The sequence below is a fragment of the Mustela putorius genome, unplaced genomic scaffold, assembly GCF_011764305.1.
Source record: "Mustela putorius furo isolate JIRA1106 unplaced genomic scaffold, ASM1176430v1.1 tig00003834_pilon_pilon_pilon, whole genome shotgun sequence".
Taxonomy (NCBI): domain Eukaryota; kingdom Metazoa; phylum Chordata; class Mammalia; order Carnivora; family Mustelidae; genus Mustela; species Mustela putorius.
In genome coordinates this window covers 90,780,638-90,796,734 of record NW_025421987.1, presented here as the reverse complement: position 1 = coordinate 90,796,734, position 16,097 = coordinate 90,780,638, and positions in this window count along the sequence as shown.

Here is a 16,097-nt window from a genome sequence, read left to right as displayed (position 1 = left end):
TTTCTTGATTAGTCTAGCTAGAGGTAAATTAATTTCATTGATTTTTTTTTCATAAAAACACAAAAAGCTCCTGGTTTCATTGATATGTTTATTTTATTAATATTTTTTAAAAATTTATTGTAGTGTCTGTATCACATATTTTGGCTCTCATCTTTATTATTTCCCTTCTTCTGCTGGTTTTAGGATTAGCTTTTTGTTCTTTTTCTAGCTCCTTTTGGTGTAAGGTTAGATTGTTCATTTGAGATTTTTCTTGCTTCTTGAGGTAGGCCTGTATTGCTCTATATCTGCCTCTTAGGACTGTTTTTGTAACATCGCAAAGGTTTTGGACTGTCATGTTTTCATTTTCATTTGTTTCCATGTATTTTTTATTTATTCTTTGATTTCCTTGTTGACCCATTCATTATTTAGTAGCATGTTTTTTAACCTACATGTATTTGTCATCTTTCCAGATTCTTCCCTGTGGTCAACTTCAACTTTCACAAGATTGTGGCAAGAAAATATGTGTGGTATGATCTCAATATTTTCACATTTATTGAGGCCTGATTTTGGACTCAGTATGTGATCTATTCTTGAGCATGTACCCTTTTTTGTGCTTGAAAAAAAATGTGTTCTGCTGCTTTGGGATGAAATGTCCTGAAAATATTTGTTAAGTCCATTTAGTCTAGTGTGTCACTCAAAGCCATTGTTTCCTTGAAGATTTTCTGCTTAGATGATCTCTCCATTGTTGTAAATGGGGTGTTAAATTCTCATACTATTATTTTATTATTACCAATTAGTTCTTTATGTTTGTTATTATTATTATTATTATTATTATTTTTAACAGCTCCTGGTTTCATTGAAATTTGAGTGCTCCCATGTTAGGGGTATAAATATTTATAATTGCTAGATCTTCTTGTTGGATAGGCCACTTTATTATGATATAGTGCCTTTCTTCATCTCTTGTTATAGTCTGGTTTAAAATCTAGCTTGTTTGATGTAAATACTGCTACTCCATCTTTGTTTTGATGTCATTTGTATGATAAATATTTCTCTGTCCCCTCACTTTCAATCTGCAGGTAACTTGGGTCTAAAATGAGTCTTTGAGGCACCTGTGTGGCTCAGTTGGTTAGGCATCTGACTTGATTTCAGCTCAAGTCATGATCTCAGGGTCATGAAATGGAACTCTGCTTCAGGCTGTGCACCAGCTATGGAACTTCCTTAAGATTCTTTCTCAGAGCACCTGGGTGGCACAGTTGGTTAGGTCTCTGACTCTTGGTTTCAGAACAGGTTGTGATACGATGGTTTGTGAGATCAAGCTCTGCATCAGGCTCCATGCTCAGCATGGAGACTGCTTTGATTTCTCTCTCCTTCTCTTTCTGCTCCCCAACCTGACTCTCTTTCTATCTTCAAGTAAATAAATAAATAGTAAAAAAAAAAAAAAAAAAAAAATATCTCCCTCTCCCTATACCCATCTCCTCTGCTTTCTCTCTAAATATAAATAAATAAACAAATAAATAAAATAAGTCTTTTATAGATGGGTCTTTTTTTTTTAATCCATTCTGACACTGTATGTCTTTTTTTTTTTAAGATTTTATTTATTCGTTTGACAGAGAGAGAGAGCAAGGGAGAGTAAGCAGAAGCAGGGGGAGCAGCAGAGAGAGAAGGAGAAGCAGCGTTTCCATTGAGCAGGGAACCTGATGTGGGCCTTGATCTCAGGACCCGGGGATCATGACCTGAGTGAAAGGAAGATGTTTCACTGACTGAGCCAACCAGGTGCTGCCACCCCATGTCTTTTGATCGGAGCATTTAGTCCATTTACATTCAAAAAGTAGTTACTGATAGATATGTATTTAGTGCAATTTTATTACTTGTTTCATTGTTTCTGGAGATTTTCTCTCTTCCTTTCTTGTCTGTCACTTTTGGTATTTCCTTTCTGCTCAAAGAGTCCCTTTTAACATTTCTTGCAAGGCTGGTGTAGTGGTCATGAACTCCTTAAGTTTTTGTTTGTCTGGGAAGCTCTTTATCTGTTCTTTTTTTCTGAATGACAGCTTTGTTGAATAGAGTATTCTTGGTTGTAGATTTTTCCAATTCAGCATATTGAATATATCATGCTACTCCCTTCTGGCTTGACAAAAAAAAATTTTTTTTATTATGTTAGTCACTGTACAGTTCATCATTAGTTTTTTTTTTAATTTATTTATGTTTTTCAGAGTAACAGTATTTATTGTTTTTGCACCACACCCAGTGCTCCATGCAATCCATGCCCTCTCTAATACCCACCACCTGGTTCCCGCAACCTCCTACCCCCCGCCCCTTCAAAACCCTCAGATTATTTTTCAGAGTCCATAGTCTCTCATGATTCACCTCCCCTTCCAATTTCCCTCAACTCCCTTCTCCTCTCCATCTCCCCTTGTCCTCCATGTTATTTGTTATGCTCCACAAATAAGTGAAACCATATGATAATTGACTCTCTCTGCTTTACCTATTTCACTCAGCATAATCTCTTCCAATCCCGCCCATGTTGCTACAAAAGTTGGATATTCATCCTTTCTGATGGAGGCATAATACTCCATAGTGTATAGGGACCACATCTTCTTTATCCATTTGTCCATTGAAGGGCATCTTGGTTCTTTCCACAGTTTGGTGACCGTGGCCATTGTTGCTATAAACATTGGGGTATATATGGCCCTTCTTTTCACTACATCTGTATCTTTGGGGTAAATACCCAGTAGTGCAATTGCAGGGTCATAGGTAAGCTCTATTTTTAATTTCTTGAGAAACCTCCACACTGTTTTCCAATGTGGCTGCACCAACTTGCATTCCCACCAACAGTGTAGGAGGGTTCTCCTTTCTCCACATCCTCTCCAACACATGTTGTTTCTTGTCTTGTTAATTTTGCTGGCTTGACAAATTTTTGTTGAAAGATCTGTAGCTAGACTTATGGGTCTTCCCTGGTAAGTTAGGGACTTATTTTATCTTTTTGTTTTTAGGATTTTTTCTTTATCACTATATTTTGCCAATTTGATTGCAATATGTCCTGGTGTTGGTCTGCATTGGTTGATTTTACTGGAATTTTGTGTCTCCTGGATCTGGACATCTGTTTCCTTACCCACATTAAGAATTTCCTCAAATAATTTTTCTACACCTTTCCCTCTTTTCTTCTGGAACTCCTATAATAAAAATGTTGTTATGTCTGATGTAGCCAGTGAATTCCCCAAGTCTATTCTCATGTTCCATAATTCTTCTTTCTCTCTTTTGTTCAGCTTCATTATTTCACATCATTTATGCTCTGTGTCACTTACTCATTCCTCTGATTCTTCCATTTGGGTTCATTGCATCCATATTGTTTCAAATCTCACTTACCATATTTTTCATCTCTGACTTTTTTTTTTAACTTTAATTTGTGTGGTAAGGGCCTCCCTGAAGTCTTTCCTCAAGCATAGCAAGTATCCTTGTGGTTGTTCCTTTAAATTCTCTGCCAGGCATATTACTTCTATATGTTTTGATTCAATCTCTAGCCATGACCTTATCTTGTTGTTTCACTGAGGATGAATTCCCCCATCTTGGCATTTTGTCTAAGAAGTCTCTGTATTCTCTATATTAGAAAAGCTTATTATGTTTCCTTCTCATGAGAGCAATACCCTTATGAAGAAGCGGTCATATAGTGTCCAGTGACTGGTGCTTCAGGGAGTGTGTCTGGTGTGTGCTGAGAGCACTCTGATGCTGTGTTTTGGCTGCTCTATGCTTTAAGCCAGTTGTCTTCAGAGGCTCTCCTTGCCTGCAGTGAGGAGTATTGCGACCTAGGCCAGGGTGTGACAAGTTTTAACCAGGCGTGTTTTCGTCTGCTTGTTACATGAGACCTGATAATACTTCAGCTGAAGTCTTGCTGGGCTCTCTGGTTGGGAGATGTGGTGTGAGCTGTCACTTTTGCTGGTCTTCTGGGGAATGAGCCCACCATGCTGGGACTGAGGCAAATGTACCCTAGAAGGGTAATACTGGCAGAACACAGCGGGTGTGGGACCCTTTACACATTAGGCCGCCTGCATCAGTGCTGTGCTGCTTATGGCATGTAGGTAGCTCTGTGGTTTTGCTGAAAGGCAGGAAGTCAAATGGCACCAGCCAGCTCTTTTGTCCCCACAGAGGGTTCTCTGTGCTTGCTGCTTCTAGGGAATCACTCTGAGAAGAGCCAACAACCTCCCTCTGTGCATCCCAGACATTTTTCAGTCTGCTGCTTTCAATCTCTCTGACTCAGGGTTGCCTGCCACCTTCTCTCCAGGACCAGTGTTGTGCCCTCTGGGCTCTATTTCAGCCAAGCCTGTTAACTTTTAAAACTCTAAGCTTTAGGGATGTGGTGTTGGCAGAGGTCTGTGCTGGCAGGGGCTGGAAGGTCTTGGTGCACTGGGACAAATACAGTTTTGACTGAGAAGGGCAGTCATACCAGAGTATAGGGGCTTGGGACCTGCAGCAAATAGACTATGTAGCCAGTGTCCAGGGGGCCGCCCTCAGCATTTGTCTCTAAGCCTATCCTGAGGGGTTACGGAGGGAAATGGCACTCACCATCTCCTTTTTCCCCAGAGAGACATCTCTATTGGATGTCTTTTCTCATATCCCACTCCAAGAAGAGCCCACACTCTTCCTGCTGTGTGCCCCTGGCGTTCTTCAGATCTCTGCCTCTATGCCATCTGCCCCCGGGTTGTTTGTCCGCCTTCTCTCCAGGAGCAGGACAGTGCCCTGAGGGCTCTATCTCAGCCAGGCCTGCCAGCCTTTAAAACTCCAGACTTCAAGCCCCACCAACTGCAAAAACTTAGGGAAATCAACCTCTCATTTTCCCAGTCAATGATTTTGAGGATGTGTCCTCCTTGTGTATTCCCCTGTGTGCTCTGCTCTGTCTCTTCACTGTCCATGACCAGGGCTCCCTTCCACAGAAGCCACAATCTGTTCTTACCCCAAACCATGTCTCCACACTTCTTCCCTTCCTCGATGCGGCTGGCCTCTTCTCTCCCTCTAGTTGTGCAGTTTGTTCTGTCAGTCCTCAGGTGGATTTCCTTGATATTCAGAATGATTTGATGGTTATCTAGCTGTGTTGAAGAGATGTGAGAGGCCTAGGGCCCTCCTACTAAGCTACCATCTTAGCTCCAGGCAAAAGATTTAAATTAAAAGCAATAAAGACTCTCCTGAGCTACTTTAAGTAAAGTGAGTTTATTTCAATGTGTCAGTAAATGATGAAAGTGCTCAAAGGGACCTTGAATATTTGTTGCTCTTTCTTAGAAATCCCAGGTATGGAATTATCTATTGACATCCAACAAAAGCAGAGTTTGTGACCTTCACTTCAGTGATCTATTAATATGATTTATGACTTCTGATGAAAAATGGAGACATTTTAAAAAATTAAAGCACTGACATGGTATTTAAAAATACCCACATATTCACAACTCAGACTTAACGATTGATAACATTACAATATTTGCTTCAAGTCTATTTCTAAAAGAAGCAAAAAGCTACAGGTAAATTGAACCCCTTTCCAACAAATCTCATTTACATTTCTCTCCCTACTCTATAGAAGTATCTGTTAATGTGACTTTAGAGTGCACAATCTTCTAATATAGATAAGTATACTCCTTCATATTTCCTTTAGTATTTCCTTTGGTGTGAAGTTTTTTGAAGAGATTATAGCTTTATCAATTACTAGTATATTTAACTTACTTTTACCGTCTTAATTTGTGTGATCTCTTTGCCATGCATTTTTTTTAAAGGTTTTATTTATTCACTTGACAGACAGAGATCACAAGTAGGCAGAGAGGCAGGCAGAGAGGCAGGCAGAGAGAGAGGAGGAAGCAGGTTCCCCCCTGAGCAGAGAGCCCGATGCAAGGCTCGATCCCAGAATCCTGAGATCATGACCTGAGCCGAAGGCAGAGGCCTTAACCCACAGAGCCACCCAGGTGCCTCATCAATCTACCACTTTTAAAATTATAATTTATACTATTTTAATGGCTTCTATTATATTATAATAAGACCAAAATATTTTTTAGTGTTTCTAAAACATTAAACTTAACACTTATTTCTCCTAAACAAGAAAAAGATATATCTATCTTAGGAAGTATCTTAATTACTCCTTTCCACTCTCCCATGTTGTTTAGCATTTTAATTCCACCTTCTTTTTTTAATATATGCAAAAAGATTTTCATTTAAAAATACTATTTAATATTTTTGTTTATTTACTAGTATATTTATTTAATTCTTTGCTCTTATTTGCTTCTTGCATGGTACTTTGTTGTTTTTTTTTTTTTTTTTAAGATTTTATTCATTTGTTTGAGAGAGAGACACACACACAAGCGAGGGGGAAAGGCAGAGGGAAAGGGAGAAGCAGACTTCCCACTGAGCTGGGAGCCTGATGGAGGGCTTGATCCCAGGACCTGGAGATCATGACCTGAGCTGAAGTCAGATGCTTACCCACCTGAGCCACCCAGGCAACCCTACATGACATTTCCTCTGGATTTACTTTCTTTCTTGCTTGAGCATATTTTCTACTTATAAATTCCATGGGGAGTACTTTTACTTGGAATTTATTTCTTTTTGAAAATGTGTTTATTTCATCCACAGATTTGAATTATAGTTTAGCTGGTATATAATTTTAGGGTGAAAGCTTTATTTTTCCTCAAAGTTTTGATAATCTTATTTCAAAAGTCAGCTAGCCTCAATTTTTGCTGATAAGAAGTTCACTGGTGGTCAAAACTATTTATTTTTATATCATAATTTTCTGTCCTTTTTTTTAATCAGGTTTTTTAAAATCACTTTGAGCACTGTCAACAAATAAATACACTAATTTTATTTTATTTTATTTTATTTTATTTTATTTTTAAGATGTTATTTATTTGACTGAGAGGTAGAGAACACAAGTAGGCAGAGTGGCAGGCAGAGGGAGAGGGAGAATCATCTCCTTGCTGAGTAGGGAGCCCAATATGGGGCTTGATCCCAGGACCCTGGGCTCCTGACCTGAGCCAAAAGCAGACACCTAACCAACTGAGCCATCCAGGTGCCCCCACACTAATTTTAAAGTATACTCCTTATATTTAATTTTTCCTGTGATCCTATACATACACATTATGTAAGTCTGTGGTCTGCCTTTCTACTTTTCATATCTATAAGTAAGAACATCTTCAATGGTCACCTTCCTAGGGAGTCTTAGACAAGTTTGTAGTGCTGGAAGTTTCTCTATGGAGCAATTTTATCATTGCCTTGGCCTAGGTCTTCTGGATAGTCTGGTTCCAATTTTTATGTGTTTTTTTTTTTTTTCAGTTGAGGTTCTTCCAAATATTTCAGGTAGTATTAATTTGGGCTGCATAGGAGTATGGGGCTAAGATCTCAAACTCTTGCTGGTGATTCCATTCATGCCTATGGCTTCAGAAGCCATTGCTTAATGAGCAGAGATTTCAGAGATTTTCAGAACTCTATGCATACACAGAGTAGCACGTATTTGGCTTCTGGCTTAGACTAAGAGCCCATCTACATTTCTGACTCTATTGATTAATTTTTGCATGCAGTATTAAATATTCAAGTCACTACATATATTCTTACTTTCCCAGAAACAACATGGCTTCAGTTCTTGATTATTGCTATGGGTCTGGGATTATTTTTCATTTATGACATCTAGATATTTCCATTTTTTTCTTTATAGCCTGTCTAATTGTTTTTAATTTATCTAAAATATATTAGCTCACATTACTATGTTTTCAGAGTAAGATCAAGAGCTCATGCCCTATTTAGCTCACCCTATAACTCGAAGTCTGGCTCTTCTACTCCCTTGGTTGTCTCTTTTTGAGTGTCTTCCTATTCGGTAGACATGGTCTCTGTGAGCAGATATTTTATGCTAGACCATATGTTAGCAGCCAGTGTGTGGATTTGCTGCTCTTGAGCCAATCTAAATGTGCTCACTCCAAGAACAACCTAAGTCAACTTCTTTTAGTAGGGATTTTAGGTTGGGACTTGAAAAGATGTTACTTAGTCTTTGGTAAGCACTGTTATTAACATATTTCATATACTCTGTAATGTAAGGTGCAGGGTTGTGAAATGAATTATAGACTGGATATTACTTAAGAAATAAGAGTATTACATAACAGATATGCAAAATTATTTGTTAAAAGAGTGAATCCATCAATGAATGGATGAATGGCCTGTGTTTTCATTTAAGTTTTGCATCCATTTGACCTGAGCAAACACTTCTCTGTCTCTCAATTTCTGCTACTTTAAAATAGTGAGGATAAAATTGGCTCTGCCTACTTACAGGTTGTTATAAGATTGGAATCAGAAAGAAGTAGTGTATGTGCAAATATTTTTAAACTAAAACATTATAGAACTATGACTTGTTGTTATTGCTATCATTATAATAGAAAGTTAAATTTTGATTCACAAGACCATGTATGTAGTTCTATTATTTTCCGTGATCTGTAATGACAAAATAATAAAGCTTATTAATCATCAAGCCATTCTTGGTCATATTTCGTATTTTATTATTATACTATGTCAATTATATAATATGCCAATAATATGCCAACATTTTTAAACAATCATTTAAGAATCATGTTGCTTTGAAATGTTATGAAGCAGCCTGATTTGTTGACAAAGCTTAGTCTTTGGAGTCAGGTATATCTGGTTTCCAAATATTCATTCTGCTATTTCATTGCTGCTTGATCCTGAGTAAATTAATTTTTCTGAATCTTGCCTATCTGATTTTTGAAATGGGAATAATTATACCAGTTCCTTGTTGTTCTTAGAATGATTGAATGTCAGGATGTGAGTGAAGGAAGGTAAATCCTTCATCTCCGTCTCTTTCCAGTCAGTCCCCTGCTGCCTTCCAACACAATCTTTTATAGCAAATTTCAGGGTCAGCAAAATAGAAAAGGCCTATATGGTTGGAAGAAATATTTTAGTTTTTTTAAGGAAAACACTCTCTATAAATGCAGCTATTGATAAAGTATGAAGCTCTGGCCTTTTTTTTTCATACAGTTTAATCAATGTAAGCCATCAGAAATATGCTTCAGGAGACAGTCACTGTCTACGGTTAATTGAACTTAATGGCCAATAATTATGGCCTGTTTTATACAATTAATGTAATTCCTTGAATAGTTTTCAATGCAGATATTTGGCTAGGACTTTTCAGATGAAAGTGTATGTAACAAAACAATGTAGTGTATTAAGGTTGTGACTGTAATTCTGTTATACTCCAGAGGAGTATTTTATGTTTTCCCTTATAATTTTTCAAAAGATAATGTGTTTCACATGAATAACTAACATGGTATGTCTTTGATCTACTTTTCAAAATTGGCAAGTAATTATGCAGTCTGTTTGGAAAAGTTCTCTCTGCCTTTTTGGTGTGTAACCTTTCTCTGTTCTGTTCTGGATTGCTGAATTAACAATAACTGATTAATTAATTGATTTATAGCTCTGAATAAAAATTTGAAATTCACGAATAAAATATATTGAAATTCTTCCTAAGGGTAAGCAGTTCAATAAAATGTAATAGGAAGCAGACTTCCTTTGAGATAGTTTGATTTTAAACTTTTCTTTGTTTCTTTCAAGGGCAGGTTTTATCTTCAGAGTATGTGACTTGTGTTGAATATAGGCACAGTCATAATTGAGTGAACCTTTAATTGTAGACTTTGGGTGGCTTTCAAAAGGAAGAAGAATTTCCTCTTAATTATCTTTGGCTAATTATCTCTGCATTAATGGCCCAACTGCTGTTATTCATCATACTTGAAGTATAAATAGAGAATTAAAGCTGAAGGGAGAGTCCTAGACAAGGGCTTTTCTCTCCACGTCAAAGACATTGTCATGTTAGGGGTCCCTGAAAGCCCAGTAATTCTCAGGAGCTTGGGTTTTGATTAATGGACACAGGACTTCTGATGCTCCATCATATTAAATTATTGCATTAGTCATGGTTCTTTTATTTATAAATGAAATCCAACTGTTTTAAAGAGAAAAACAATATTGCATCATATGGCTGTTAAGTTTAGAGAGAAAGTGTTGTAGATATTGCTGGATCCAGGAACTCAAAATAGTCTTCAGGAAGTTATTATCTCTTCATTGTCGGCTCTTCTTTTTCCCTCTGTTGGTGTTATCCAGCAGATGACAGCTTAGCAGCTTCTCTTCTCCCAGTAACCTCATCAAAAGATCATTTTCCTTTTTGAAAGTTCCGGTAGTAGTCCCAGTTCAATTTCTTTGAATTGATTTGGACCACATGTCTTTTATCAATTAGTTATAGGAGTTGGGAGAAAATACTCCTGATTGGGTAGGTTTAAGTTATATGCCTTCTTCCAGATATAATCTCAACCAGAAATTAAGAATTGAGAGAAAGAAGGGCTGAATACTCTAAAAAAAATCAGAATGTTATTATTCCAAAAATGGAATATGGATACTGGATTGCAAAGGAAAAAAAAAAGTCTTAGTCATGTGTTTGTTAGTAATATTTGTGTTGTGTCTCAAATAACATATAAAATTTCATAAAGTGAGTAAGTTGTGGAAGATAGAGTAGTGGGTATTTGGGTCAAAGAGGATAGCAAATACATAGGGATGGTTCAAGAGGGTGATAGTTTAGAGAAATGGGATTAAGTTGTTGTTGTGGTTAAATGTCATAGCAATCACATCCATACAGTATCACATCCTGTTGGGGAAGGACACTTGAAACACTAGACATTCCAAGGACAAGCACTAAAAAGTTATACTGAGAAAATTTGGGGTAGAATGGAAAAGTGAATGATCAGTAGGAACTGAGGGTGGCTAGATTATTACTTCAAAATGGCTTCTAAAGCAGCTTCCAAGTGTAAGATCTTGGAAAGAGTATAGAAACACTAAGGAAACAGCAATAATCATGCTTTCAAGGAACTGTAATTGGGTGCTATAAAATATATAAACAAATCGCTATATATAGGAGAGCAAAATTTTTAAATCCTTCACACTGCCATTAATTTGGGTTAAAAGAGAGCACCACAACTGTCTGTGCTCCTGGAAAAACCAGTGAATCTCTCTAAGTCCAGCACTCCAGCCTCATGACTTTTTCTCCCTAGAGAATATTGGAATCAATCCTATCATGCTTTGTCCAAGTTTGCATCAACTATGACCATAATACACTTAAGATGCTCTCGTCATCTCTAAACATTTAAATTCTCTTCCTCATAGATCTCTTTGTGACCCCTACCCCCCAACTTGGTCTAATCTCCCATCTATCTGTCTGCTTGGATCCATCTGATTACTTGTATCGTAGATGACCTATGAACCCCAAGGTCCAAAGATCTACATTATAATTCACATGTGTTTCTGTTTTTCCCCATTTCTGACCATTTCCCCTTCCCCTCTTCAAGCACTATACCACTTTCACCAAGCTACCTGGAAGTCATGGTCAATCATCAGCAGAATATCTGATATCTTCTGTTTCTTCTCTCTAAATTACCCATTCTTCTTATTCTAGTAGAAGCTGGTTTACCTTGAGAATACTGTTTGTTCTTTAACCTGCTCAAGTAGTGGTTGTGGTCTTCCCACACCTCTTATACAACCAGTCTGGCCATGAAATAAGTGTTCTCCTTTCCCTTTGTTTTGCTTCTAGATCCTTTTCTCTCTCTCCTTTATAAAATTCTCCAGCTTTAAATTCCAGTATACCACCCACATTTTCTCTTTAATGTAGTCATGTATCAAATTGTGATCCCTCCCTTTGTGACACTGTCACTCTCTAAATAGTACTGTCTTAATTATTGATATAAAATATTCCCATAAATTCTAGTCCCACTATTTTAGCCTCTCAATTCTTTTTTTAAATATTTTATTTATTTATTTGACAGACAAAGATCACAAGTAGGCAGAGAGAGAGAGAGGGAGAGAGAGAGGGAGACAGGCTCCCCACGAGCAGAGAGCCCAATGCAGGGCTCGATCCCAGGACCCTGGGATCATGACATGAGCAGAAGGCAGAAGTTTAAACCCACTGAGCCACCCAGGCACCCCTTAGCCTCTCAATTTTTTGAGGTTCTCTTCTCCAGTTGTCCTGTCTTCCACCTACCTCACTGTACACTATGTACACTGTAGTACACTGTACACTATGTATACAGTTCTACATTCTTCCTGGCTCTTTTTTTTTTTTTTTGGACTCCGCATTTGACCTTCCATTAATGAGATGCCTCAAGGATACTACTTGGAGGTTTTTTTTCCTCAAGACATCCACTTTTTTCCTAATGGCTTCTGATGATTTCAAAAGGAATGCATCCTTACCAGTCCTTCCTCTTGAATGATGGCTTCCTAGCACTAGGATGTCTCCTAAACATGATCACTTTGAAGTCTAGAAATTATTGAACTTAAAAAAAAAAAAAAAGAATCTCTAATATACCCTCTTGGTCAACACTGTTATTCCTCCTTTACAGTGGCTTAGATCCAAACAATGAATTTATCTTTATCTTTATCTTTACACTTTATGCTTACACTTTATACTTCATACTTTCAAATATTTTATCTAATATGCCAGAAGTTCCTATATGCTTAACTTTCTAAAAAAATATTTATTTATTAATTTTAGAGACAAAGAGTGCATGTGTCCAAGTTGGAGTAGGGGCAGAGAAAGAGAATCTCAAGTAGACTCCTGCGAGTGCATATCCCAACTCTAGGCTCCATCTCCTGACCCATGACCTGAGCCAAAATAAAGAGTTAGAGGCTCAACCAACTGAGCTACACAGGCGACCCTATAAGCTTAACTTCTTTAAAAAGCATAGTTTACAACCATTTCTCACCACTCCCTTGGGTCATGCTAATACAAATCTCCATAATGTCTCATTTTGTTTACTGTAGTAGCCTCTCATCTGTGATCATGTTCCCCTAGAGTTTATTCTTCAAAAGAAGAATTATTCTTCAAAAGAATCAATTATCTTAATAAGCTAAAGTTATATCATGTTCCCCTCTGCTCAGAACCCTCCAAGAGATCCCAGATCTGAATATCTTCTGGGATCCCTAGATCCTTTCAGTCTTTCCTTACCTTGTTTTATGGCTAAAGAGACAGAATCTTTTAGAATATGTGTACAATATTCCTTGATATTTAGACTATGGTTGAATTGAGCAATGAAAGTCACTGGACAGAGATTGGTGGGCAGGAGGAGTGTGAGGTGTAGGTTTTCCTCCAATTCTAAATGGCCAACAAGTGTGTAATATTTCCCTCTATTAAAAGCCCCAGGGGCTGCCTGGTAGCTCACTCCATACAGACACCCTTGATTCCTCATTTCCCCTCCCCTTGCTACTTTAGGACAATGGTAATTATGCTGCCTGCCCACTGCTACTAGTACTGGGTACTCTAAGAGTCCATATTAGATTTCTTAAATCTTATTCACACATTTGTAAGTAGAGTTTATTAAACTACCATTAAATTTCCTAGTTTATGTATGCCATCTGTTCCTGCTGGAACTATGGATGATACATTTGCCATTATATTCAGAGTAAACCGAAAAGTCCTTAAAATGGTCTATAAGCATATACATTATTATCACTTCACTATAGTGATTTCATTTTCTATTCTCTCACATACTTCTTATATTCCAACCACAGGACTCCTCTTTTCTTTCCTTTTTTTTTTTTTTAAACATCTTATGCCTTTTACACTTGCTATTAAGTTCATTCACTCCTTCACAGTGCTTAGACCTTCACTCAAAAACCATCTTCTCCTTGGGGCTTTCTATGAACACTATTCAAAATTGAAAATCCCCTCTTAACACTTTCTATCCCACCTCTCTGCTGAATCTGAATCTGCTGAAATTTATTATCATTTAACATGCTCTGAATTTTACTTATTTATTTTCTGTCTCTTGCCACTAGAATGTAAGCTTGAGAAGAGGAAGCAATTTGGTCTGTTTTATTCATTGATATGTTTTGAGTTTTACAGTGGCTTTGGGCACAGACTACACACTTAATTATTATTGTTGTGTAAGTGAGTAAACAAACAAAAAACCCAAAAGAAATGTTATGGGACATATAATAAGAAAGAAAATATTGTCTGCTGGTGGTATCAGAAAAATGGAATTTGGATTGCACCTTGAGAGTGACATGTGAGATGAAAAGAAGAGATTCCCCAGACAGTAAAGCTCCTGAACAAGGTCACATTGATGGAAAAAGTATTCAAGAAACAGTAATTCTTTTAGTTGGGTTGTGTGTTGAGTGACTAGGGAATCAGAAAAAGTAAGTTGCTGAAGATAGGCTGAGGCCAGAGAACAGAGTGCCTCCAATGCAGAGTCAAACAAACCAAAACAAATTTTATCTTGTAGGAAATTAGATGCCAAATTATACTCTTTGAGATTTGAAATATCACAGTCAGAGTTGTATGCTAGAAAGATTGATTTGGTGATAGTGTATCCACGTTTGGAGAGGGAAGACTGAGGACATTCAAATAAATTAAAAAGCCACTAGGAGAGGTAATGAGTCTTAAACCACGGAAGTGGTGAGGAGGGGAGGACTGTCACATACATTGTGGAGAGTACATTGACCCACAAAGAAAAAGAATGTATTATGCAGGGCGCTTGGAAGAACGGATGCCATAATTATCAACTGACCCTGAATCAACACAGCACTTTATTTCATTGTTCTATCATGTAGATTTTAAAACAATAAAGATGTTTAATGTTTTTCTGCTTGAATTCCTTAGCCAGAAATACTCTGTGGTACACTATAGGTAGAGCATGTTTATCACAGCTCAGTGTTCTGTCATTCTGAGTCTATTTAATAGCAATATCACAAACGGAACATCTGCTGATGAACATGGTACTGAGTCCAGCCTCAGCTGTTACTGCAGATAGACTGTGGCAGGGCTGGGCGTCCTTAATGTGAGGGGGGCACCCTGACCAGGCATGGCACAGCTGGGGCTCTTTCCACCCCTACTAATTCATGGATCATCTGCCCTCAAGCAATGCCAAGGGCCAGATTTAGTGATACTGGATGTGGTGTTGGGAGCCCCAGGATTCCAATATTGGAATTCATTTTACAGAGTGATGAACAAAAGCCTAAAATGGGGCCTTGTATATAACACTGCAGCTATAATGGAGAGGAAATAGAAGAAAGGAAGAGGAGAACTCTATTATTTTGTTTCCAGTGATAGTGGTCAATGATACTTAATTTGTTTAAGGAAACATGAAAGGAAAAACTGTTACGAGCTTGTCATCAACGCTAAGTGGTCAAATTAGAGACTCAATCTATAGCATTAGCCCATGGGAGCTTACAGTACAGCAGGTGAGAGAGATAGAGAAATTCATAATTCAAAAACAGAAGTGTTATGAGCAGCACAAGTATAAAGGAAGGAACATTCAACGCTGCCTGGGACAGTTTCATTGGTTTGAAAAAGCACTTACAGGGCAGGGGAGAAGAGTGAGCATTCCATGCAGAAGAAATATTAGCAGAGGCACATGGAGCATAAAAGTACAGAGCATATTCAGGAAACAGTCTTTGGAGTACATGTAGTTTAAATTCATAGAATTCTTGGGGAGAAGAAGAGAGAAGAATTTTGAAAAGCTTTTTGGAAGTAGAATCAGTTTGGCAAGCAATTGACTCAGGATGAGTGGAGAGAAGAGATCTCTGAGACTTGGTTTCACTTTGTGCAACTTACCTAGCATTTTATGCGCTTGCAGAGAATGGAATTTCTTAGATATCTGACTTCAGATTACTTGAAAAGAACCCTGGTTATACCCTCAAACACACAGGAAAGTACCTCATTGTTACTATTACACTAATTCATAGAATATCAGAGATGGAAAGACACATAGTGATCCTTGAACTGTATTGATGGGGGGAACACTGCACAGTTTAGTGCTTTTCTCAATGTCTCTTAACAAAAGCAAGAAGAAGAATAAGAAGAATAAGAAAAAAAGTGAAGGAGGAAGAGGAGGTAGGGTAGGAGAAGGAGGAGGAGGAGGAAGAGGAGGAGGAGGAGGAGGAGGAGGGGAGGGGAGAATAAATATAATTTGGATTAGAACTCAGATCTCATTCCTGATGCTGTTTCTACACTGTGTGATTTCAAAATTAGGTCCCTTTATGTTTTTTGGCATCATGAAATATATGGATATTTATCACAAAAGAAGTTTGCTTGAAGCTTGCTTGGGTAAAAAAATAAG